The sequence below is a fragment of the Strix uralensis genome, chromosome 3 (genome assembly GCF_047716275.1).
Source record: "Strix uralensis isolate ZFMK-TIS-50842 chromosome 3, bStrUra1, whole genome shotgun sequence".
Classification (NCBI taxonomy): domain Eukaryota; kingdom Metazoa; phylum Chordata; class Aves; order Strigiformes; family Strigidae; genus Strix; species Strix uralensis.
Window position 1 is genome coordinate 16,834,768 of NC_133974.1, and position 23,898 is coordinate 16,858,665.

Sequence of the window (23,898 nt, forward strand, 5' to 3'; positions counted from 1 at the left end):
ACTCTTCTAGACAATTCCTAAAGCACCAAAGCAATGTTGTGAAGCCATTTTTGCACCCACAGCTAAAACCAAACCACACTGACTTTTAGTGGTAACTCCTCTGAGGAATCTGATTTTGATCAACTTCATATTTGTCCCAATTGAGGAAAATCACACCCCACTTCTCATTGCATTCCCTGTCCAAGAAAAGTCATGGTTTTTTATCTTCCCCCTCTGGAAACGCAACGGTTGACAGTCCGTCCGACCTGTGGGGATCCAGCCGGACAGACATGCTATCCATAGATATCTGACTGCACCCCTCAGCCAACCTCAAGCCTAGGGTGTACGTTTATTTTTGCTTTATCAGGGCACCAAGCTGCTGCAGGGTGATAAGGAGGAAAGGGAGGGAGAAAAGTATCCACACCAAATTACCACAGATTTTTTAATTAAGAGGGGTGGGACCAGATATAAAAGTCAGTGAGGTGGAGGGACACGAGTGACGGTATGATGTCCACAGGAGGTTTCATTTGCTTAAATTAGACAACTCCACAAGGGCTCACATGGATGAAACTCACTGCGCTCCCTCGGTGGCTGCCCAAATAACTCCACCAAGCATTCCCAAACCCGCTACCCTCTTACATCAAAGCCCTCCACTTACACCAAAGCTTCTCCCAGCAAGTACCAAGTCCCTGACCGTAAGCCAAGGCACCCTCTTATTTTATTCCAAGCCTGGCCAACATGATGGAGGTCACATGAAAATAATTTAACGACTCACTGTAGAGGAAAGGGGGGGGAAAGGTGTCGAACTCATGACTAATCTTTGCAGCTCTTGCTATGGACAGGATTTGTACAGCCATGCTGATTTTTTATAAAAATAGTAAATCGTATTACCCCCATGCTGCAAGACCAAAGATTCACAATGATACCTTAATACAGCTTAAATAAAAATAGCACTACCTGAGTCAATCTGAGCATGATAATGCTTTGTAATCCCACACTATTAGAGGATGAACAGTTGTATAGCAGTGAATCAACACAAGATACTTGCATTATACATTCATGCTATATAGCAACATCTATACAAAATGTAGAAGGCAGGTGGTGTTTGTAGGATGCACAGTACATGATGGGGAAAACCAGTGCTATTATAGAATAAACCAAACCTGGTACCCCACTATCTTCCAGATTGGCAATCTTGGCTAATAACTTTTCAAAGAAAAGCCTGTTTTTAAATTTTCTCTATCACAGTAAAGAATTAATGAAAAAGTTTGAATTTTGTAAGTTTTTGAAAAGTGGGCGATCCTCAAACCTGTGTGCACCCAGGCAGAAGATTCATTCATAAAAATAAACACGGATGAACAGCAGTGTTGTACGTTCATTCGGGTTTTTTCCTTAATATCCTTGAATGAGCAAACAGCATATATGGAAAGCAAATGTGAAATACAACACAGAAAAGCCTCAACAGTGAAAATACTAATAAAACCTATTTATAATAAAAATCTAGAAGACAAATACTCAAATAGCTATTTTTAAACGTGGTAAGGAGGAAAAATACAAGCTTTGATTAGTGACACATGAAACCATAATGAATTCTTCTTAATTACTTTGTTACATAAGCCACTCACACAAGGTATTTCATTTGCCATTGTGCTCCCCATTTATTCTTTTTTAAGACACATTTTCCAATTAATTGCACTTTTCTTCCCCCGCTGTGGTACGTATGGCAGACATCTAGCCCTCGCAGCTTCCTCCAGAGGGTTTCAGCAGACTGTGGGGAAAGGTAACAGGAAAAGGCAACAACACTGAAAGGTCTCCCTTTCCCCAACAGGATGTGAATCCTCAAGCCAGGGGGTTTCCTAAGGCTGTAGCACAGAGGATGCCCAAGGAAAGGGGAAAACAGCTTCAAATTCCTCCTTGTCTTGCCTGCTCCCTCCTCTTCCTCCTCTTCTGCCCCAGTGCTTAGCCCAGTTCTGCTGCTGGTTTTTCCTCCCCACAGAGCCCAGATGCTCACAGGGAGGGTGACAACATGGGACCCTGGATATGGGGACATGGGTGGGCTGTGGGGAAGCCAGGGAGATACTGGCAGGGACAGTAGAATAGGAGCTGTGCCAGAAGGCACTGGGACTCAGGAATGAGGACATCCTGGTGAGGGGGAACGTCCTAGTGATGGAGAAGGTCCCAGAGCCAGGCCATGGGGAAGATGTCCACAGTCCCACTCGACGCACAGGAGTATTTCCAAAAATGCCCCAGCACCAATGACAAGTTGGTGATTTCCACACCAAGCCACAGGTGGTCCTGAGGTATCTCCAGACGCCTAACCCTTCAGTACTCCATGTGACCTCCCATTCAAGTGGACCCACCTTCCATCGAAAACAGGCTGCATTTCAGCTCTGCTTCCAGTTTAAAAATAAATGTATCTCAAAACCAGTTTGGTAGGACAGATCTGTCAGTCTTTGGCTGCAAAAAGTTTCACTTCAAAATTCAAGTTCTAGATGTTGCATTGATGCATATCAGCTCTGGACTAGAGAAGTGAGGAGCCCTATTTCAGCCACAGAGCCCCATATCCATGCAAGCAACAGGCAGTTTCTGCTGTTGTTCATGCCATTTTACGACCCATCCTCTGCCTTCCCTGGCCACAGGTTGCAGCCACTCACATGCTTCTCCAAAACAGCACAGAGGCTACAGCAATGCCACCGTTGCGGCCCCACTGCATCACACCTGGGACCAGGATGGCCCTCATGCCCACATCACATCTCCAACCTCCCAGCATAACCACCCCAGCAGCACCGCAGAAGATGCCAAGGCACGAGAGACCCCCAGCACTGTCACTGATTTGGCCACCCTGCCCAGGGCAGCCCCAACACAGGTGAGTCTCCCACTGTGTGTCTGGCTCCCCAGACTCCGCTGCTCAGAGCTGCTTATGTGCTTACAGGCAGAAACACAGGTAAGCAGCTTGCTCTGTCAGGGCCTCCGGTACCCCGTCAGGAGAGCACCCAAGTGCCTGTTGCCCCCTTTCCCAGCCAACACCCTCACCTCCAGATGTGCTCAGCTAGGGTAAAATTCAAGCTACTTGCAGGTACTTTCATATATATTTTGTTTTCATGATGCTATACTTTTCTCTGAAGCCACCCATGTGTCACTAGCCACACTACATTTTGGAAAATGTCCAGCTGGCTCAACACTGGTCTGCCTTCAAGTCTGCCTCTCACTGTATGTTAAATACAAACTGACACAGCCAGACCACCATGCGGCTCCATACAGAAACTGTTACACTTTGGAGATACGTCTTCATACTGGTATGGATCATCTATTGCAATGAAGGACACACCTGAATTTGAAAAGGCGAGGAGGAGTATAAACACCCAACAGCTCTAAACTCTGCAAAAGTACACAAAAGACCACAGGACCTTCATGACCTTTGTGCTTTTAAAAGCACTACCCAAAGGGACTACCCAGGAGAAAGAAGCATTAACAGTCTGGAGTATTAACAAGTTGGTTTTTTTGCTTATAACCTATTCAGGTGTTACCTGAAACAACAAGAAAAGAAAATCCAATTGTAAGTACAATTTAAACTTACAGTTTAAAATTGTCTGGCCTTTACATACGTGGTATTACAGTCACCAACCCCATGCTCCTCTCTGCCCTCAAGAAAAGGGAGTTTGATTCATCTTTCAACATCTCGAAAAGATCAGCTGATGATTCAGGTCCCAATATAGCAATTATCAGTACAAACAGCATGCAGGTTTATAATACAGATCCAGTCGTAGCTGTGGGGCTGAGGGAGAGGAAGGGTTCATAAGCTATTACTCACAAGAGCACTTTGGCAAAAGGCACACAGGATGCATAATGCAGCCTCATAGGACTCATGGTTTACGGACATAAGCCTCAGTCAGAAGAACCATCTGGGGTTAAATTAGCTCCCCTTATACAGAAAACACGGATAATAAAGTTTATTAGGTAGGAGATGTTTTCATTGATGAAAGAAGTAATTGGTGATAAATACATTTAACGGGTATTAAATAAGACCCTTATATAAATGTTAAATAAGCATTTTCTAGCCAAAATGAACACATTTAAGGTGGACACAAGCACAGTACAACACACCAAACCCCAGAATCCTTCCCTGCCCCAACAAGAAACAAGTGCAGATGGCTATATTTTACACGTACAGACACTTCAAATGAACCTGGGATCATCTGTAACAAAAGGCACCTCATCTATGGAAAATGTATTGATTTGGAAGATGGAGAAGTCCATTAGAGGTTTGGGACATTCAACTGTAGTTCATTAGTCAGTCTGAACACACAAGAGCTCTAATAGCTTGTATCCTGTGCACTAGGGAAATGCAACTAAAGGATAAACTTCCTGAGCAATTAATGGATAATGATATAATTTGGTTAATCTCATTAGAAAGAAATCTAGAATTGAAAGAGGAAACAGGGTACACATTTCTCCAGAAACAACGAAAACAAACAGCAAAGGGTGCTACAGAGCAGAGTCCCGGCTGGCATTTGCCGGAAGAGATCGGCTCCACCAGAGAAAAAGAAACTGGACTGATTTACATCATTGTAAGAGGTGGCTCTCCAGCTGCAATCCCACAGCATTGGCATTTCTTAGCAATCTCACTCTCTTGCTGCTCTTTACCAATTTAATGTTTTGCTTACTTACAAATAAGGACCCAGCGAAGTGCATAAAAATTAAATATATGGGAGTCTTGGGTGCAGACAGGACAAAATCAGAACATATGGCAGAGATTAGCACAAGTTATGCAGCTTGTTTAACCCTCTGGAAGTTGCATTCCTTTAGATTAACACAGTTAGACAGAAGCAAAAGGAAAACCTAATGTTGCTCTCTGACACTGAAAACACTTGGTCCCACTGGACAGCATAGGCTTTTGGTAAAAAATGCAGTGTAATACACTTTTCCCTGAAGTCAAATATTTTTAAAAACAAAACATTTCTTTCACTAATCAAGTCTCAGGAAATTCATTTTGGTGCAAAGGTAAAGCTTAACATTTTGATGCCAAACCCCTACTCAAAGATTAGGCCTGTCAGTTTTAAAATTTAAGTGTACCACAAGCTCAAGCAAATGCAAACTTCTGCACCAATGCAGAACAAAACCCAGCACCTGTATTTTCTATTACTAATTTAATTTTTCTATTACTGACTTAAAGAGTGCCTTGAAAGGAACAGGCTCTGGAAAGTACTCACCACCTATCTTGGAACCTCTTCAGAGAAAGTCCACGGGGCTCGATTGCCTGGAGGAGAAGACACAAATCAAACATGCTTTACATTACAGCTTTCTTCTAAGTGACAACCTTCCCACTTTTTGGCCTCCCCTGTAAAAACCAATTTTCCCAGCTGAAAAAGAAATCAGAAGTAGTCTAAACATGCAAAAACTCTGCTCCAGTTCTTACCGTACACTGAGAAACAACTTTGTTACCTACATTTGCATTTTATTATTTGTCTTGAAATAGAAAACAGCTCCCATGTTGAAAAATGCTTGTCTCAAATTCAGACAGCAAATTCTTCTGGCTTTCAAAAATCTGCTGAAACCACCCTTCCTACTTTAAATCTTTTTTGCAAAACTCATCTTTCAAAATAAGTATCAAGTTCAGATTCAAAGGTTTGCTTGGCTTATACCTCAAAATATTACCATGCCAAGATCTAAAAACAGGTGAAAAAGAAATAAAATATAACAGAGACAGTTTCAAGTTTTCTGGAGCCATTAAGCATTGCTCTGAAAGGTTAGAAATCACTTCTCTTTCTGTTGAGCATGCTTCTTGAGAAAGCAAAGTATAATAATTTGCATCCCTTCGGCATCTGCCAGCTGTGAATCCTGAGGATTCATCAGCGCTTAAAGAGTCACAGATGAGAGCACCAGGAGCCATCTCACCTGCTCCTGTGATTCCTAATCTCTCAAAGTCTGTAGATTAGAAAATCGAAAACAAGTGACTCGCTCCAATTTCCACTCTCCCACAGAGCTGACCGTGATTTCCCCCACCACTGAGGCCAGGCACAGCTAGGAAGCATTCATCTCCTCTAGACCCACCACACCGAATTCTTTCCTGCCAGACCCTTGTCTGACCCAGTAACCCCATAACTTCTACAACAGGATTTGGGACCTATTACCAGGTGCCTCCAGCCCACCCGCAACACACATTTGGTCTGCCCAACACAAAACCCCAGCCGCTGAGATCCCAGACATTATCAAAGCCCCCCAACAGTCTCCTTCAACATTTCACCATCCCTACAAGTAGGAGTTTCTTCCTTCCATGATACCATTCAAACTCATTACTGCTTGCCCTAACCCCCACAGATGTGGGGCAGAGGTTTCATATTTCTTCCTTCACAGCAGTCTTCCAGTGACTGCAAACCCATTGTGCCAATCCTTCGCCTTCTCTCCAGACCAAACATCCTGCTCCTTCCCATCTTTCCTTTTGGGTCCTGTTCTTCAGATCCCCACTAGCCTCTCTCATTTTCTCCACATCTTCCCCCCAGATGCAGGGCTCCACACTAGCTCCAGTACTCCAGAGACGCCAAAGGACCAGGAGACGCAACACAGGGCACAGCAAGTCCATCCTCCTGTTTACAGAAGACTGCCTCCTGCTGCTGGGGCAGGATGATGCTAGAAAAGCGGTGTGTGATTTACCACATTTTCCAGCGGAGCCCCTCCAACCACCCATGGGTAATCTGTACACCTAACTCATTCACCAACAATAACTGCAAGCCCATCTTAATGCCTTCAGATGTGAATGATGGACTCTCCAAGATAATTTTCTCGTTTTGTTCAAAACTATTTGAAAATCTAATCCCAGGTGCTTGTAACCTCCACTAGTTTGGTGCTACCTGTTGAGCCTGAACCAGTATCTTATCAAATGCATCAACTACAATAACCCAAGCCACTGGGTCCACCTCTGGAAATCCCCACCCATTACTTGGGTGACAGCTTGATGACATACTGGAGCCAAGCCTGGAGCACGGTTAGCACACCTACACTGCATCATCTATAAGGCAAAAGGTTCACCCAAATTTCTTTTCCCTAGCTTCCTTCTGAGAATATCAAAACAGTGCCAAAAAACTAACTAGGATTGAAAGTACATCATCTCATCTGCTCTCCTTCTATCCACAAGACCTGTTACCCTGTTGTAGAAGGAAATTAGGATGTCTGACATGATTTGTTCCAGACTAATCCATCCTGACTGTTGCTCATACAGCACCCAGAAGATGCCTAGGTGGGAAATAATTTATTAACTTCCAGAAAAATACTGTAAGAAAAGTCAGACTGACTGTACTGCAATTCCATCTCCTCCTTTTTAAAAAATTTAGCACTATATTTTTTGCTTTTTCATGTTATGGAAACGTCACAAATTCTCCACAGGTTTTCAGAAATAATCACCCAGAAGAAACTGAAAAGAACCAAAGTCAAGCAGCCAGATGAAATCCAGCTCCTTCTACAAATCATGAGAGTGAGACAAGTGTCACGGAGGTGAGGTCAAGGCATCCCACCCTGCCGTGGGGTCACCAGCCACCCCCTGCAGGTGTCCTCTCCCCTGATCACTGGTGGTGCTGGTTCACTGGCTTTTACTGAAGACCAACCCTGCCACATGCATCCTCCCAATATCTGGGGGGTCGTTTTAAACAAACCCTTTCCTAAGGCCGAGAGAACCTGGAAGAAAAGGGCTTTTCTCTTTTTGTTTTATGTGAGTGATCCCTAAATGGTTCTTTCCCTGGTTTACCCTGGTATCTTCCCTTGTCATCAGTGCAGATGTTAACTACACCAGTCTTCTGCTCACAGGAAGGAAGATTCAAGACTCCATGAAATTTTCTATTACTCTTGAGATCCTCTGGCAGGTGCTCACAAATGGTGCAACCTGGCAGCAATACAAGCATTTAAACAACTCATTTTAGCGTCAACATCTTTTTAGGAAGAGAACCTAGTATCCTCATTTCATACAGGGATGGATGTTATCTCTCCAAACTGCCAACCCAATGAAGCCCAATGGAAAGGCAAGGTAAGGATTGAACCCAGTCAATGGCAAAATAGGAGATACAACCCAGAAGTTCTGATTTCTCTTCTGTGTTGCTGATACAAAATTGTTGTGCCTTCCCCATTCAACAAACTTTACAGAATAGTGTAAGATTATTTGGCCATATTTATACGTTCAAAATAAATGGCATTTCCTAGTCCTTGGCTAGATTCTGGCATCCCAAAAGACTTTTGGAAAGAAAATGGCTAAATTCTTATAATCATACAAAATCTTTGCTCCAAACCGATGGAGTAGAGGGTAACCAGACAGCACATGTTAATCTCTATGTTAACAGCACATGAAGCATTTAAATCCACTGCCAATTAAAAGTAAGGTATAATTGAATTAGCAGAAGCAACTTATGACAAACTCAATTACAAAGCAGAATTAAAGGAAGAGATGTCAGTAACTTTTGAGGCTGGGCAGGAAGAGGTGAGTGCATCAATCTACTATTTTCAGAGCTGCTAGCAAAAAGCTTAAGGAGGAGACCGCTCCAAAGAATCATTTGTAAAGATCCTCCTTATAAACAGAGCTTCATCAACGGAACAGAGAAACCAAGGTGACGAATGACTTTTTCCAGACCATGCTTTGACCTATGTGGCAGGGGTAAAACTCCGTCCCAATGGTCATGCATCACCCACCCCTGCCTCCCCCACAGGCACTGCAGCTCTGCCACATCCTGCAGCGTCCTCGGACCTGCCTTAGCTTGCACCAAAACCGTTGTAGACACCTTTATTTTTCTTTTGTCCTGTTTTCCAAAGTGATTTTAACCCCATTCCTTTGCTTCGAGTCATAGAAATTAATATATTAAGCAAATTTCTTTCTACGTGATGGAGAAGGCTCAAGTGTTTTGGGCACTTTTCTTCCTTTAATAGCCACTATTTTATCCTGCCCTGTTCTAGCCTCCATTTGTTCCCCTTTGGTTGACACTATCCTTCATCAGTCTCGATGCTGATTACCAATATGGCCCTCCCACACCTCCAAGGTTCAGCTTTCATAACTGCATTAAGACAAATCAATACTGTTATTAATGTTGCTGTGTTTGTGTATGGTGTGACTCGCCTGCAAACATCACATGCAGCAGTGGAGATAAAGCCCAGCACTACACAGAAGTCTCTGCTCTCCCTTATTTGCAATTTCTTTTACAACTAGACTCTGCTATTTTATAAAAATTTGGGTTTTTTTTTCATTTTTTCTTGCAAATGCAAACTGGTGAGGGCTTGTAGGACATACAATTTTGCAGTCCCCTTTACATGCGGGTAAGAAATAGTCCATGGACAGCCAAGCAACTAACAGTCCTGTCACTTGCTATGCAATTGGGCTAGATATTGTTGTAGGTCCCTTCCAACTAAACTATTCTATTCAATTCGATTCCAATTTTCCTCCAGTCCGCTCCAGGCAGCCAGCTCATCACCCACCACTGCACCTCACCTTTGGCTGTTGCACTTCTACACATGCTTGTGGACGCATCCAGACTGCACGTGTGCCAGCTGACAAACTGCTCTGGAGTGTGTCCACCCACCCCTTCCTCCATAGCACAGTCTCTTCCCACTCACGTCTTGCCCCCTTCCTCCTCCTTGCCTTTCACACCAGGTCTATGAGCCACCACGCTCGGAGTCCACCCAGCAGCTCTGAGAGGTCCAACCTCAACATATAATTCAACCCACAGTACAAGGAAACTCCCAGAGGACTCTAACCTCCAGGTTTGTTTTCTTTAAGGCCCCTACATACTAGAAGTTCACCCTGTCCATCAAAGGACTGTCACTACCCAAGCTCACTTTCAACCTGCCTAAGTCCCAGGGATCACTTACACCGCACGGTGTGGTTCAGAGCCCAGACGGCACCGCAGCCCAGCGCAGGCTCACTTCCCTCGGCTCCCAGGCAGGTCACCTGCCCAAACCAGGACACTAGTCCATACTGAGCTCCAGAGTGCTACAACTAGAGATTTAGATGATGGCTAATGTAAAAGCTAATTCAAGTGTTCTTCTCAATACCCTGCTATAGCCGCCTGCAGATACACCTCAGGCTGTGTGTCCCCTGAGGGGCTGGTACTGCTGAGGGAGATTTCTGTTGTGCCAACACAATAAACTGCTGCCCCTCCTTTCTCTGCCTTCAATACTGTAGCAGCACCTCTCCCATTACCGTTTCACCTAAGCAACGTGCTTGCAACACCCCCAGAAATGTATTATAATCAAACCACTGCAATGGGAAACCTATGTACAGGGACCCTACAGCCTCCCCAGGAATATCTCAGGAAGCATATGGTTAAGTCGGAGATTGAATGTAGCTCCCTCCAGCCACAGGCCATCAGCCAGACCGCAAGTGCCTCAGCTCTGGTAGCAGAGAGGAGATACGTCCTATACCTGCTTCCAGCTGTCACCACAATCATAGCAACAGTGAATCTCATCTTGAACGCATCAAACTGGATATATGGAGCGAGATGGTCACACAGCCCAAAAACTCTCTATGAAAGCTCCCGGCAGTCGCCATAGTGAAGCACCACTTCTCACAGGGAAGACTGTAACCAGGCAGCTTCCAGAGCATGAAGGAAATACCAAGCACCAACAGTATCAGGAAACAGCAACAAGGAGTTCAAAAGATTCCTCCGAGGCCATGCTTGCTTATTTGGAGCACCTCCTGCACCTACTGACTGAACAGACTACAGGCTCCCAGGCTACTTTCACTTCTGATGCTGTAAAGCAGTTTGCATTTTCAGAAGGTGTCCAACTCCTGCCAGCTCTCTGCCTTCAGCCTTTCTCTCTCTGCAGTTTATTTGGACAACTTCCCAACACAAATTTTTGCAACCTGAAGCCTGTTGCAGAATCACCGGTACCTACACCTGCTCACGAAGCCACCCTGACACTGCTGGATGAATTTAACCTGTAACAGTGAGGTGAAATGCAAAGCCAGGTCCACCTCTCAGCAGAGAAGACAGAACAAAGAATGGTGAATATTGTACCATTAAAAACCAAAAAAAAACGAAAAAACAGGGAGACCGGGGCTGCTGGGTGTTGCGGGGATGGTCGTATAATCTCTGCCCTGGCAGAAGGTTGTTTTACTTCGGTTTTCCTTTGGCACTCAGGTCTCTAAGGTAAGTCAGCAAGTCCTAAGAGCATGACAAGATCTTTACCTGGGTGCTTAAATGTAAACTCCCCCAGTGAGTAAGAGACCTACGTCTCTGTCTAGAGGACTGTGACTTGTGCTCCTACCCAAGCAGGAACATCACACCTTAACTCTATGTCATCAGAGTTGGGCTCACAGGAGTCACAGAAATCCTACCAAATGAACGCATCTATGCCCTCAATTTTTACTGTGGGATTTTAGGAAACACGCCATCCTGTCCCGCACATCTCCAGTGCATGTCTGCTGTGCTGGAGCTCTCTTTACGGCACAGAAACACTTGGAGTACAATCCAAAAAGCCTGGACCTAAATCAGTAGAAGATTAGGTCTACAGTAACTGTTGTTCCACATCTCCAAAAACCCCACTCTGAGCATCCTTGAAGATTTATTTATTGAATGCAGCTGCAATGTAGTGGTGAAACCATTGACTGAAGAACAGTCTGAAGTGTGCGGTACAAGAATCTTATCTCTGGCTGATGCTATCGTAACACAAACAGTTATCCCTTCCAGATTCAGGGGAACAACAGGGAAAACAACGGAAACTGAAAGAAGCCCTTGCAAAGGAGAAATCTGCATGCCAACAAGCCCTATCATGAAATACATCATGGGCTACACTACCACAGATTCATCTTGGTGGAGGCAGATGCAACTCCCCTGGCTTCAGAGGAGCTTTGCTCACTTCAGCCCAAAGCTGCAGACTGCATCTCTGCATTACATAACGGTTTTGGCTCCAGTCCCTCCTGCTAACAGACCCTCTCACAAGTTAGCCAGTAACCCCTGGCCACTGAGGATGACCATGCTGTGATGCCCCACTTCAGAAGGGTGAAGAAGCTGTACGAACATCTCCTCTGCCCAATCCAATGGTTAATTAACATTTGCAGCCCTCAGCACAGTTTTACACAAGGAAAGCTATTTGGCATATTAAACACACCCCAAACTTGGGTTCCCCAAAAGCAACTAAAAGTAAACCACAACAGGGTAAGGAAGCTTTAAAAATTGAAGGATAAGCAATGGCTTTTTCAGAACATCACTAGGGCTAAGTCTAGAAGCCAAGCTGATAAGCCAAGCTGGTAAATTGACGTTATCACAGAATTGGTTGCCAAAGTAAGCTGTATAAGCTCACTTACTGCACTGAATTCCCCTAGAAGTTGCATGCATATGAAAGAAGGAAAGGAAGGCATGGAAATTCGAAGACTCTGCCGACTAAATGCATTACATTTTATTTAATCTAATTTAAAGTGTCAGAACAAGATGAATTATTTTCACTTAAATATTTTTCCCTTACTGAATTGCAGGGTTGTTTAGGTAGGGTTTTTTTTTTTTTTGCAAAAAGACTACTGACAAATGCCACATACAGCCTGGTCTGACACACAAGCAATCCATCTACAGTTAAAAAGGATACAGGCAGTTGGGGACAGAACAGTGCCAGTTATTTACTCTATTTCCTCTTTAAACTTTTTTCCAATACAATTAACTAAATTATGTCATTACACATTCATTGTCCAGGAAGTTTCTCTCTTCCCTTTTTTAGCCTCCTTTTCAACTGCAGTTCCTTGCTTCACAGGATGCTCTAAACTAAACATTACATTCAAGTTATACAATAAAGATTTGGAAGGGATGGAGTGAATAAGGGAAGGTCATGGGAAGGGAGGTATCTGCTAAAATAAGATTTGCTAAGCAGCTACGCAGGACATAGTGTCAACTGCCTTTTATTAAAGGAGACTGCAAATTTCTATCAGCTAAGATACCAGGTGGAGGGACACAGCAGAACAGTGGTTGAAAGAGTTCAAAAACTTTCCAAGGACTGAATAAAGCCTGAATTTATTCAAAAACCAAATTACAGTGATAAATGCTGTTATGGCACAGCCAAGGTGCCTCATATAATCTTAACTCTCTCTACATATCGAGGCTCTTTTACACTACATAAAACCACACTCCAGCTACAGAATATGCAGTTGCGTTTAAATTGAGTTTATCACAAACTAGTGTTCCTGGGCAGATCACTCACTTGTCTAAAAAAATGTACACATTCTCATCTTTATAATTATAAGGGGAAAACCACCTTGAAAGCAAACAAAAAACTAGATGCACCATTGTCTTAACCTCCAGAGAGCTGGAAAAGCAACATTAAGAGCAAAAATTCCTGCACATATCAATCACGGCTTTAGAGGCTATAAAATATCAACCTCAGATGACAAAGATTTTTCCAGGCTGATGGGTCTTCCCTGCTCTGCCAGGACAGGCTGCTGCTTCCCCACAGAGAGCCCTCCCGCAGTCTGCAGCTTACCTTGGCACAGGCTGTCCTGGCACAACTGGGGGACGCGGAGATGTGGTTCAGCGAGCAGCAGGGCTGTCTGAAACAGCCAGATGAACCCCTCCTCGGGGCCGCAGGGACACTTGGGTGACAGTGCTGGAAGTCCCCTCCTCTTTGTACTTGGTGGGAGCCACGACCTGCATGAAACCAGGCACCTGGAGAGGACTGACAGGTGACCACCTTCAAGTCTACTCTTTGGGATGTCACCGTTGCTACTCTGGTTAGGGATTTTTCTCTCTCCTTCCACTGCTGACTGACATTAAGAAATGGGTTTAAACGCAGGCTGGTAATAAGCAGGAGCCTGGCATCTCACAAATGCTGTCACAGACAGAGGTGGCAGCAGTGGCCAGCCCCGAGGAGCTCAGCCAGCGGCACTGCTCTGCCCCAGCGCCCACTCATCTTCCTTGGGTCAGAGTCCGCCCGAACACCAGGCACAAAACAGCGAGTGTGCTCGCAGGGAAAGCAGGAGGCACAACGCTATAACCCTCACAATATTTAAAAGTCACTGACAGTTCATCTTTCTGTCTAATAACTGTTACACCAGGAGGCACACTCATTATAAGCCCCTGAGCAGGCATTAATATTCAATAGTTGGCCCAGCCTTTTACATGCGTACAGCTCAATAATATTAAAACTTCCCCAAAAATGTTTTTGCAATGCTTTCATGAAATTGAGCAAGCAATGCAGAGTGTTTTTGATAGAAACACACCTCCCCACCAAACGTAAAAAGCCATCAAGCCCATTAATGAGACATACAAGACCCCAGCACCAGCCACCGGCACCAATCATCTGAAAACAAAGCTTGGCACCAAGATGCAGTTAACTCAAAATGTTCCAACACAATTGGACAACACCTGGCTGTGAAGCTCCTGGTGCCCAAGACAATGGCTAAGCCAGATGCTGAGAAAGAAGATCCTTGAACGAGTCCTGCAACAAGCCAGAGGTCTGGAAGCCAGCAAGGCCACCTTCACCTCCAAACCACACCTTCTGAATTACACCCATAAAAATAAGAACTCAGTAAATTCAATTGTTTCTGGTGCTACCAGTTCATAACAGCTTGCCTCACTTAAGGGACAGGACTTCCGGAAAGCTGGAGTACACACCTTGCGAACAGCCTGCCAACAGTCCCCATCGGGCATGATGAAAGACAGGGGCAAACACCAAGAGATCTGAGAGAGGAGGAATCACAGTCAGTGTGGCTGAGAAGCTCAGATCTGGCAAAACACACGTGCAGTAAGCTATTTTGTCAGAAGAGAGACCCCCTCCTGTCATGGGCACAGCAGTTGCTTCTGTTCTCTGCTCTGGAGGATCCTCGGTACCTCGGCAGGCATCGGTGATGGGATTTTCTCCTGCAAAGACTCCTCTCCTCCTCCTGGCTGGCAGGGAGACGTTACTGGAGTCACAGATTCCTGCTCTTGCAACCACAAGCTGCTTTGGAGGGCTGTTCGCTATCTCAACAGGACAGAACAGACTATTTGCTCCTTTGCAAAGTGACACCAGGGTCAGGAGGCCTTCCATAGGAACAAGCCTGGCTGGGCAAGTCAGTCTGCAGGTTCAGGGCATCCTTAAGGAGATGGGAGAAGAGAGCTAGAGGATGAATTAAAAATGAAGAGTGGTCGTCCCTCACTTTGCCTATCTCCTGAGAAAAACACAGCTCTTAGTAACTGAGCTTTAGGGCCAGATTTAGGAATGAATGCCATTTTAAGAAGCATGACATGAGCAGAACAGAAAGTTGGGGCTGCAGTCTACGCAGCTCATTCTCATTTGCTTTCAGACCATTACCACAGCTCCAATTACCCTCAGCTGGAATGAAATCCAATTTCCATTTAAAAAAAAAAAAAAAAAATCTTCTAATATTCTGCTATGTCTTCTGACACCCCTAGAGAGCCCCTGGCTAGCCCAGACAGAGCTACTGCTCCTGGGACAAGCCTGCCGTGGAGGACCGCAGCACCCCCAGGCTCACACTGCTCCCCAGGGGGACAGGCACGCGTGCAGTGCCCAAACTCCTGTCCCAACAACCTGAGAAGGGGCCACAGCCATCACTGAGGGCACAGCACCCAGCGAACCGCCCCAGCCGATGAGTTACCAAAAGCAAGAGAGCCAACTTAAATTAAAAGGTCTCCCGCAATTGATTTCCACATCAAACCTAAGCCAAGGGGAATTGTTTGCTATGGGATTTGGGGGAATTGGGCTCCTTACACCATCCAGGCTTCACTGCACAAAGCCAGGAGAGAGGCTGGACACAGGCACATGCTCGTTCCCATTTAAATGGTTCTGGCTTTCAGAGACTAGTCACCAAAAGGTGACTCAAATACCTGCATTTCCAACCTCAGTTTTATTTTGCCTAAGTGCCTTCTTTAATAACTCTTATATACCAGAGCACCTGTTTTCTGGAAAGCCCCCCAGAATCCCTCTGAAGCAAAGCTGACACACATGAACTCAAGAGCAATAAAACTCAGTCTAGCAAAAATAAAAGTAGTGTCTAATCAGAGAGGGCCTTTTATGCTGAGTTCACTTTCTTCTCCCCTCTCCTCCGTACAGCAACTCCAGCTCTGTTGGTACAAGATCTTTAGGAGGACAGACACCAGGAAGAGGAGACGGAGAGGTGACACAAGACACAGGGGTATTGACCACTGAAGAAGAAACTCAAATCGGAAACTGGGAGAAACAGCAGAAGCCCTGGCTTGTTCACAGGCGGTGCTTTGACCACTCTGTGAGAAGGAGAACAAAAGGCAGCTGCCTGCAATACCAACCAGCCAGGCAGCTCCTGCCAGGCCTGTGCTCCAAGCCCAAGTTTCAAGCTGCTTCAGTTCTGGTGAAGGGGATAGAGGGTTTTCAAGCATCTTCTAACATATTTAACATGTAGCTTCTAGGCCCTTTCCAAAGCACCACAAAGTATGCTTGTTTTCTTTTGAACACACATTTCATAATTAAAGTTGGTGCTAATATATCCACATTAAAGTGGTGTTTATGCATCCACATCCTCCCTTGTGACTCCCACTCCCCTCCTGCGCAAGCAGCTCTCATCAACCAGCCCTAAATTGTCCTCCAAAGGGAAGTCTGCTTCTCCCCAGATAAGTTTTAAGAAAGACAAAGCAATGTCTTCGGTTACCTGCTAAAAAAAAAAAAGCTTCACTAAAGAGAAAAAGGAAAGGATGCCCCACAAATGCTAACTGGCTTTGACGGCGGCTATCTGCAGCATGACCAAAAGCAGTGAGCTCTCTCCCCTCACACCACGGGCAAGCTGCCAAGGACAGAGCATCCTGCGCACAATGCCCTTTACAGAGAAATAAAGAAACCTGAAAAAAACCCCTGCTACCTCCGAGCGAGGACAAGCATCCCTTCTGCACAGACACGCTAGCCTGTGCGGAGCAGAGGTGAATGAGAAGCACGCCCACGCCCTGGCTCCCGGCCCCCCAAAGACATTTCTCTTCCTCCCTCCTCCCCCTGCCGCCACCCCCACCTATTCTAAAATGACTTTGCATGAGCCACGTGCCAACTTTCAAGCATCAGCAAGATCTGTTTCCTTATCCCATGCCCAAGCTATACCATCCATCACATGCTTGTATTTTCAAGAAATTACAAGAACTTGGGGTTTGCACACCAGAAGACACACGTGCATCCTCCCTCTCCCTGGGGCACTTGGCATGAAATGCTTCTTGCATTTTCACTGGTGGGAAGTACGTTCCCAATGCTGGCACGCTGCATGGTTGGGGAATCAAAAACAAACCCCTTTGCCACTCTGACTAGTCCACCGGTTAATTCATTACGATAAACCCATTGTCCAAAACAAAAACATAATTTAATTGCTAAACCAGCTGCCCAAGTTTAGCCATTGCTCTTGGCAAGCGTGGCAGGATCTCAGTACGCCTCATTTTCAGCAAGCATCTCTGTAGGTGCAAGCCATGCCTTCCACCCTAGAAGTCTCCAAATCAAGTGTTTTCCGACCCAAGTGGATATTTAAAGGGACACCATCAGCTCACAACACCCCTCTGAATACATTAAGATTACAACAACTGAAATAGGATGCTACCAAGCATCCTTTTCCCCCTTGTTAAACATGTATTTATCCAGCTGCACCCTCTCCTATTTAGGCAGCCTGATTTCCCTTGAAAAGAGGGCAGAAAAAGAAAATAAGGCTAAAACATATTTGTAGAAGTCACCAAAAAAACTGGCAGAAGGTCTCAAAGGCTGGTGCATGAACTGTATGTAACTATAGCTACATCTACGTTTCATTGCTGTTTTTTTTTCCCCAGCCAGATTTCAAGTAGATTGTGTCACTTGATACAGGCAGTTTGATCATCGAAAAGCATGTGGCGAGCAAGAGTAGAGAAAAGCTGACCAGGCTGTACCTGGCATCTTTTGCACAGAAAGCTGCCAGCATGGGCTTCCACAGTATCTCAACTGACATAGATCACCAGGGAGAATTCCTTAAACTACTTGCTGCTTTGACTTTAAAAAAAATACACACCCACAGGACAAGAAACACTGAAATAGTCAAAGTACCACTGCCATCTCTTCCATCCTGTTATTCACAGGTCTACATACCTACTGTGCAAATCGTAAGCAGAATTTCTTAATAATAATAAAGGCATATTTCATGCAGTGCAATCCTGAAGAACTACAATATTTCTTCGATTACGAGATGGATCCAGCTTCCCCCCCAGCTCCTGCCTTCTAATTCCAGTGCAATCAGTGCAGGAGAATGCATAATTCATTCCGCAGTCGATCCTATGGGTCTCCCAGTCATTAAGAAACGTAACACTGAATTTCCAGAAAGGTCACATTTCCAGGAGGTTCAGCTGAAGAATGTTCTCTCTTACCCACTGAAAGACTCAGGGAGGTAAGGTAAGGAGCTTCTTCATGGAGTATGTGCCCCTGTTGTCTAAGTATTCACAATTACCTTGATATTAGAACATGACAATAGGCAGAAGATATTCATCTGGCGAAGTCAAGAAATGCAGAAGTCAATGGGTTAATTAGCAGGTTAGCAAAACATAAGCTTTTATGCAACAAACGGCTGATGAAGTGAAGATAATTGTTTGCATTTGTTATACTTTCAGGATGGTAGAGGATTATTGGAACAATAGAAATTTCAGGCATTGATTTAAAACATTTTCTGCTCATTCAGGCTAAAATCCAACAATTTTGCAAGAGCAAATCCTTCCACAATCCATGGGTAGGATCCCACACAACAAAGTAATACAATCAACATGAGCTAAGATAAATCACTTCTTGCCAAAAGAAATTTAACTTCAGTTTGAGTTAAGCTCCATGAAGATGCTCAAGTTGGACACAAACTATTTTCTAATACAGACAACGAGCAATGAAACTGATCCCACATACAGATGTTACAGGAAGCATCCTAGGAACATGTGGAAAAACAGATTTAAAGAAAAAAAAAAGTCTGTTTTTCTTCTATTCACTGGAAAACATACTGCATTTGTTACTGTCTGACCTAAAAGTCATGCTTGAAGGAAAGACCAGCAGTTCTCTAGAAAAGTGTGAGATCCTCTTCCCATCAGTATCAGCGCATCTTGCATACACAAACAGTGCAACCTCATTCCTTACAGTCTCACATCACTAAAAACAAGAAAAAAAACTCCAACAATATAGAATTTTAATTCACATTGTTCCCTTGGTCTACCAGCATTCTTGTCTCACGTCAAAGTAACCAACACTCAATATTATCTTGCTTGGAAAAAATAAAATCATGTTGCATAAGTATTTTTAATTGCAACCATTTCTAATCACAGATCCCATGCCTTCTTTATTTTTGCCTTTTTGGGGATTTTTTTTTTGGCAGAGTCCTAATCCAAGTTTAATGTTGCTTGGGCTACAATGTAATCTCTATCATGGGCTCCCAACAAGTGGCCCATGTTATTGCCATGCCCATGAGCTGGGGTCACAGAACGAGGCACCACAGTGCCAGCTGCGACACACAGCGAGCAAAGCATCGCCTGCACCTCCACAGCCACAGCCTCCTTCGAGAGCTCAAAAGGTTTGTCTACACTTACACTAGTTCCTGCCGGTGCAAGCATCCAGCTGCAAAAGCAAACCCCACTCCTGCAGCTGGCAGAACTCTTCTCACCATTGCAATTCCCTGAACGGACTAAGCTGTGCCAACAAAAAGCACTTTTTTTGCCAGCATAGCTGACTCCTCAGCAGAGCTGCTGCCAGCGTTGCGACAGCCGCTCCATAGTGGCACACGCTTTTTTTCCCTCCCAGTTTCCTACGCTTCCACTTCTACACAGAGAAACCCTAAATTTAAGGCAAGAAACAAAGGAGAAAACAGGTGTCAGGAAGAGGCGACGCGTGCCCTGCTGCCTGGCCAGCATCTCCCCACCTAACCTAAGGGAAGGTGTGGGGAGACTATCTGCCTTTTTCCCCCGATCCTCACCACACCAAATCAAACATATGCAGTCGTAAGATCCTTTTGCCTGAATCGAAGGGCTCCTGATCCAAGCACCTGAGAAGAGACGAGGCACGGGGAGCAAGGTGGATACTCAGTCCTGGAGCAGGCAGGGCCCCACACAGGCTTCTCGCTGGTTCTGCTCCCCGGCCACCACGGGAAGCACCCGATGACGCTGGTGGGACCCCACGCAGGACAGCGTTATCATGCCGGTGGGCTACCGAAATAGCCCCCTGGTCTTTGCTCCAGTTTCATCTCAGACAAGGAGAGCTTTCAAACCTGTAACCACCACAAATGATTCCTGTTGTGAAAACTGCAGAATATTTTAGGGAGGGAGGAACTGATTCCCACACAGAGAAAATTTGATCTCTCTACCAGATTTTCACTTGTGAATGGGATTACAGGATAACGCCCAGTTCCAGCGCCTGCCTATAAGTATTCCTGTGAAAAAACTCAGGACCGTGTCATGAAGGTATAAATCACCCAACTGTGAGCAGGAGACACAGACCTACTGAACACCCAGCTGTTTTTCTCAGCAAACCCTTCATTCCAGATGGTGCATTACACGACCTTTTCCCAAACCGAGCAGAAACTTATTTGCATGGAAACTTACTCGTAAACACGCTTGCCTTGTTTTATTCCCTATTTCTTCCGATTCTCGGCACTCTGGCAGCTATCGCGCGCCGCAGCCCTGCGCTCCGGCCGGTCCCCCAGCACCCCGATGCAGACCCTGGCTGGCAGACGCCTTCGCTGCCGCGACCTCCGGGGAGCGGGGTGTCCCCCCGGGTTCAGGGGACCAAGGGTGACCTTGGCCGCAGCCATCCGGCCTCCGGCGCGGCCCCAGACATCTCCCAGGGGAGGAGACTGCCAAAAAAGCCTACTCACCAGAGACAGATGCCAGCATTTTTTAGAGGCCGTTTGGGAAGGTGGCAAATAGGAAGTCCGGATCTGAGGGAGTTGACTCAAAGCGCCCTGCAACATTCACGCGGCGGGAACTTCGCCGGGTAAACCATTAACCACCATAAAGCAGAGCTGCGTAACTCCATCATCATCAGCCGAGACTCACACACACCCCAAACACACACGCGGGCTGCATGTGTATATATGCACACGTATATATATATATACACATATACCCGCAGATATACGTACACACACACACACAGAAGGACACACAAATACGCTCAGATGTATTTTCCCGAGGGCCGGGGAAAACGCCGGCGCTCCCCAGGGCTCGCGGCGAGGCAGCGCTGCCACCGCAGCCCCGCGCCGGCGGGGCCGGGGGGATCCGCTCCGCGGCCCCCGACGGCGAAGGGGGCGCCGGCCCCGCTCCGCGCCCCGCGCGGGTGTAAGAGATGCGCGGAGCGCCCCGCGCCCGCACCCCAGCCGAGATCTTTCCAACCCTCGCTCCCTAAAAATTTCCCCCCCCAAAAGGCGGAAAGCCCCCCCCGCCCCCCCAGCTCCGCTATCCTACAGACCCCGAGGCAAGAGCGGGCAGCGCGGGCTCTCCCGCAGCCCCGTCGAAGTTTCCGCGCCGCTCCGCGGGCGGCGGTGAGCGGCAGCGGGGCAGCCCCAGCCCCTTACCCGGCTGGCGGAGCGGGGTCCCGCGGCGGCCTGGGAGCGGCGGCGGCGGCTGCGCGGCGGCTTCCTGGGAGCTACAACTCCGCGGCGGCGCCCGGGCGAGCCGCGCGCCTGCGGAGCGGCGGCGAGCGGGGAGGAAAAGAGGAAATGAGCGGGAGGCGCATTGGAGGGAGGGGGAGGAAGGAGCCGTCGCCGAGGGACCGGGGAGAGCGAGGGACGGAGCTCAACTTCCCCGGCGGGGCAGCGGGCGCGCCGGGGGGGGGGGGGGCGGAGCGCACCGCGCCGCTGCTCCGCGGCCGCCCCGCGGCGTGCGCAGCGCCGAGCCCCGCGCAGGGGCCGCCCGCCCGCTGCCGGCGCTCCCGCCCAGCCGGGCCACTTGGTATCGCCCTGCCCGCCTCCCCGGGCCGCCGCCGCCGCCGCCGCCGGGCAGGAAGTGCGAGGCCGGCGGGGCAGCGCGGAGAGGAGGCTCCGCGGGGCTGCGCGCCCGCGGGGAGTGCGCCCGCCCCGCCGGGGCTCGCCGCCGGCCTCACCGGCAACGCGGGCATGGGCATGGGGAGGGGGGTGGGAAAAACTTTGGATTTTTCGTTGAGGGTTGTTTTTTCTTTTTCCCTTTTTTTCTCCCCCCTCCCCCCCCCCCCCCCCCCCGTTTTTTTTCTAACCCCAAAGCAAACAAGGACTCCCATGGCACCGGCTCACGCCAGGCCCTGCGCGCATCTCCAGCGCGGCTGGAGGTGGCAAGTTTTCGGTGCGCGGGGAGAACGGCGCCAGCTGCGGAGCGGCCGCTGGAAGAGAGCACAGCAGCCTCGCAACGCACCCCCCGCTTCCCCGCTGAGCAGGACGGTGCGGACAAGACCCCCCCCCGCCACCACCCAAAGTGCCCCCCTCCCACCCCGGCACTGCCCCCACCGCGGCTGAGAGCGGCACCGGAGAATTCGGTACCAGCAGCTGAGTTTGGGGAGGGGGGGGTGCAGTCCCACCCGGCTGGAGACCGGCGCTCGCGGTTCTGTGCGAGACATGAACTTGCACAGCCTACCCGCGTACCCCATCACAAAATGGAGGGGATTTAGGGATTGATGCTAATCTGCTTCCCGAGGGAGGTAATTGGAAGCGTTGCTCAGAAATACGGCCTGCAGCACAGACAAAGAAGTGAATCTTCCTTTTAGGATATATTTTCTTCCCCCCAGCTCCTGCCCGGCACATTTTCAAGTCAAAAAATATATGGAGAATTTAATGTAGTTGCCACTGTGCCTTATCGGTAGCTTTCACTCTGCCTCCCCTTATAGGAGACTAAGTGAGCACATTCAGTGCAGTCGAAAGATAAGAGCTGAATAGAGCTGAAATCAAGGCCACACCAGGAAAAAGATACTTAAAGATTTTAGCGACAAACCTTGGGAGGCAAGGGCAGGCAGGAACAAACAGAAAAATACCACCACCACCAAAGCAGCAGTTTTTCAAAGCTTATCTCTGCACTAAGTCCCAACAGATTTTTATAAGGACAGCAAAAAACCCAAAAACCTTTCACATGTACTCCTAAACTCGAATACATTGAAACTGAATACATTAATGCAAAGACATGAAAATGTTACTCGGCAATAACCATTTTCTCCAAGGCCTTTCAGAAATAGTTCAACCTTTTTGTCAGGTTAAAAAAAAATTAATAACAGTGTCAGCCCAAGGCAAAGAACAAGCTTGGAAAGTAAAGAACCTGAACAGTTAAAACTAGAAGCAACTTGACCAGGAACATATAATGGAAAACTGTATTCAACCACCATCGCTGCCAACTTCGCATACTTGAAGCTGGGTTCTCCTTGCAGGAGATGATTATACGTGAGTAATCCCCTTGATTTCCCTGCAAACCCTTCCCTGCGTGTGCATTGCCCACGTAAACGTGGCTGGCCACGGGGATGGGGCTGTGGCTCCCTCCGTGCCTCGCTGGCTGCTCTGTCAGGGAGGGCGGTGGCACGGGTGATGACACCACCCTTCACCCAGGAATAGGTGACAACAGAGCAAGTACCTACTTGAGGCCTCCTCTGAGATTTACAGCCCTTGGGCTGACGTCTGGAGAGAGGAGGCAGTTTATGACAATCCCACTGTAATTTTTAACGTGGTTTTCAGCCGGTAGCCCCAACAGCAGCAGGTTTTCTGCTGCACGGCGCTGCCCCGCGTCCTGCAGTGGACGGGTTGTGAGATGAGACCTGCAGCCGTTGCTGGAGGCTGCAGTGGCTCCTTGCAGGGATGCCCTGGTTCGATGGGGCTTGGCAGCTGCGGGCGCCCTGCCCTCGGTTTGGGGTGATCCTCAGGGGGTGTCCTCGTGCTGCGCTGCACCCTGCTCAGCACAGTGCTCCAATGTTTCTGTCAGGAGCTGACTATGCTGGGAGACTTGGGCACATGTTATGATCAGTGGGTACCTACTTGAGAAGTGCTCCTGCCTTCGAGCCCTCTAGTAGTCTGTATATTATCCC

General features: G+C 47.3%; 1 protein-coding gene across 2 annotated transcripts in view; it reads right to left on the reverse strand.

The window, feature by feature from the left end:
• HPCAL1 (hippocalcin like 1) overlaps window positions 1-21,682 on the reverse strand; it is a 66,181-nt gene extending 44,499 nt beyond the window's left edge. The window contains exons 1-2 of one of the 2 annotated variants that reach the window (XM_074861568.1): window positions 21,440-21,682; window positions 5,190-5,236 (exon numbers count right to left, since the gene is read on the reverse strand). The gene's annotated coding sequence lies outside the window, so the exon portion shown is untranslated. Of the gene's footprint in view, window positions 1-5,189; window positions 5,237-20,740; window positions 20,908-21,439 lie in introns of those variants that run through there. The other variant, XM_074861569.1, reaches the window with a different exon arrangement.
• Between the last annotated feature and the right edge of the window lie 2,216 nt (window positions 21,683-23,898).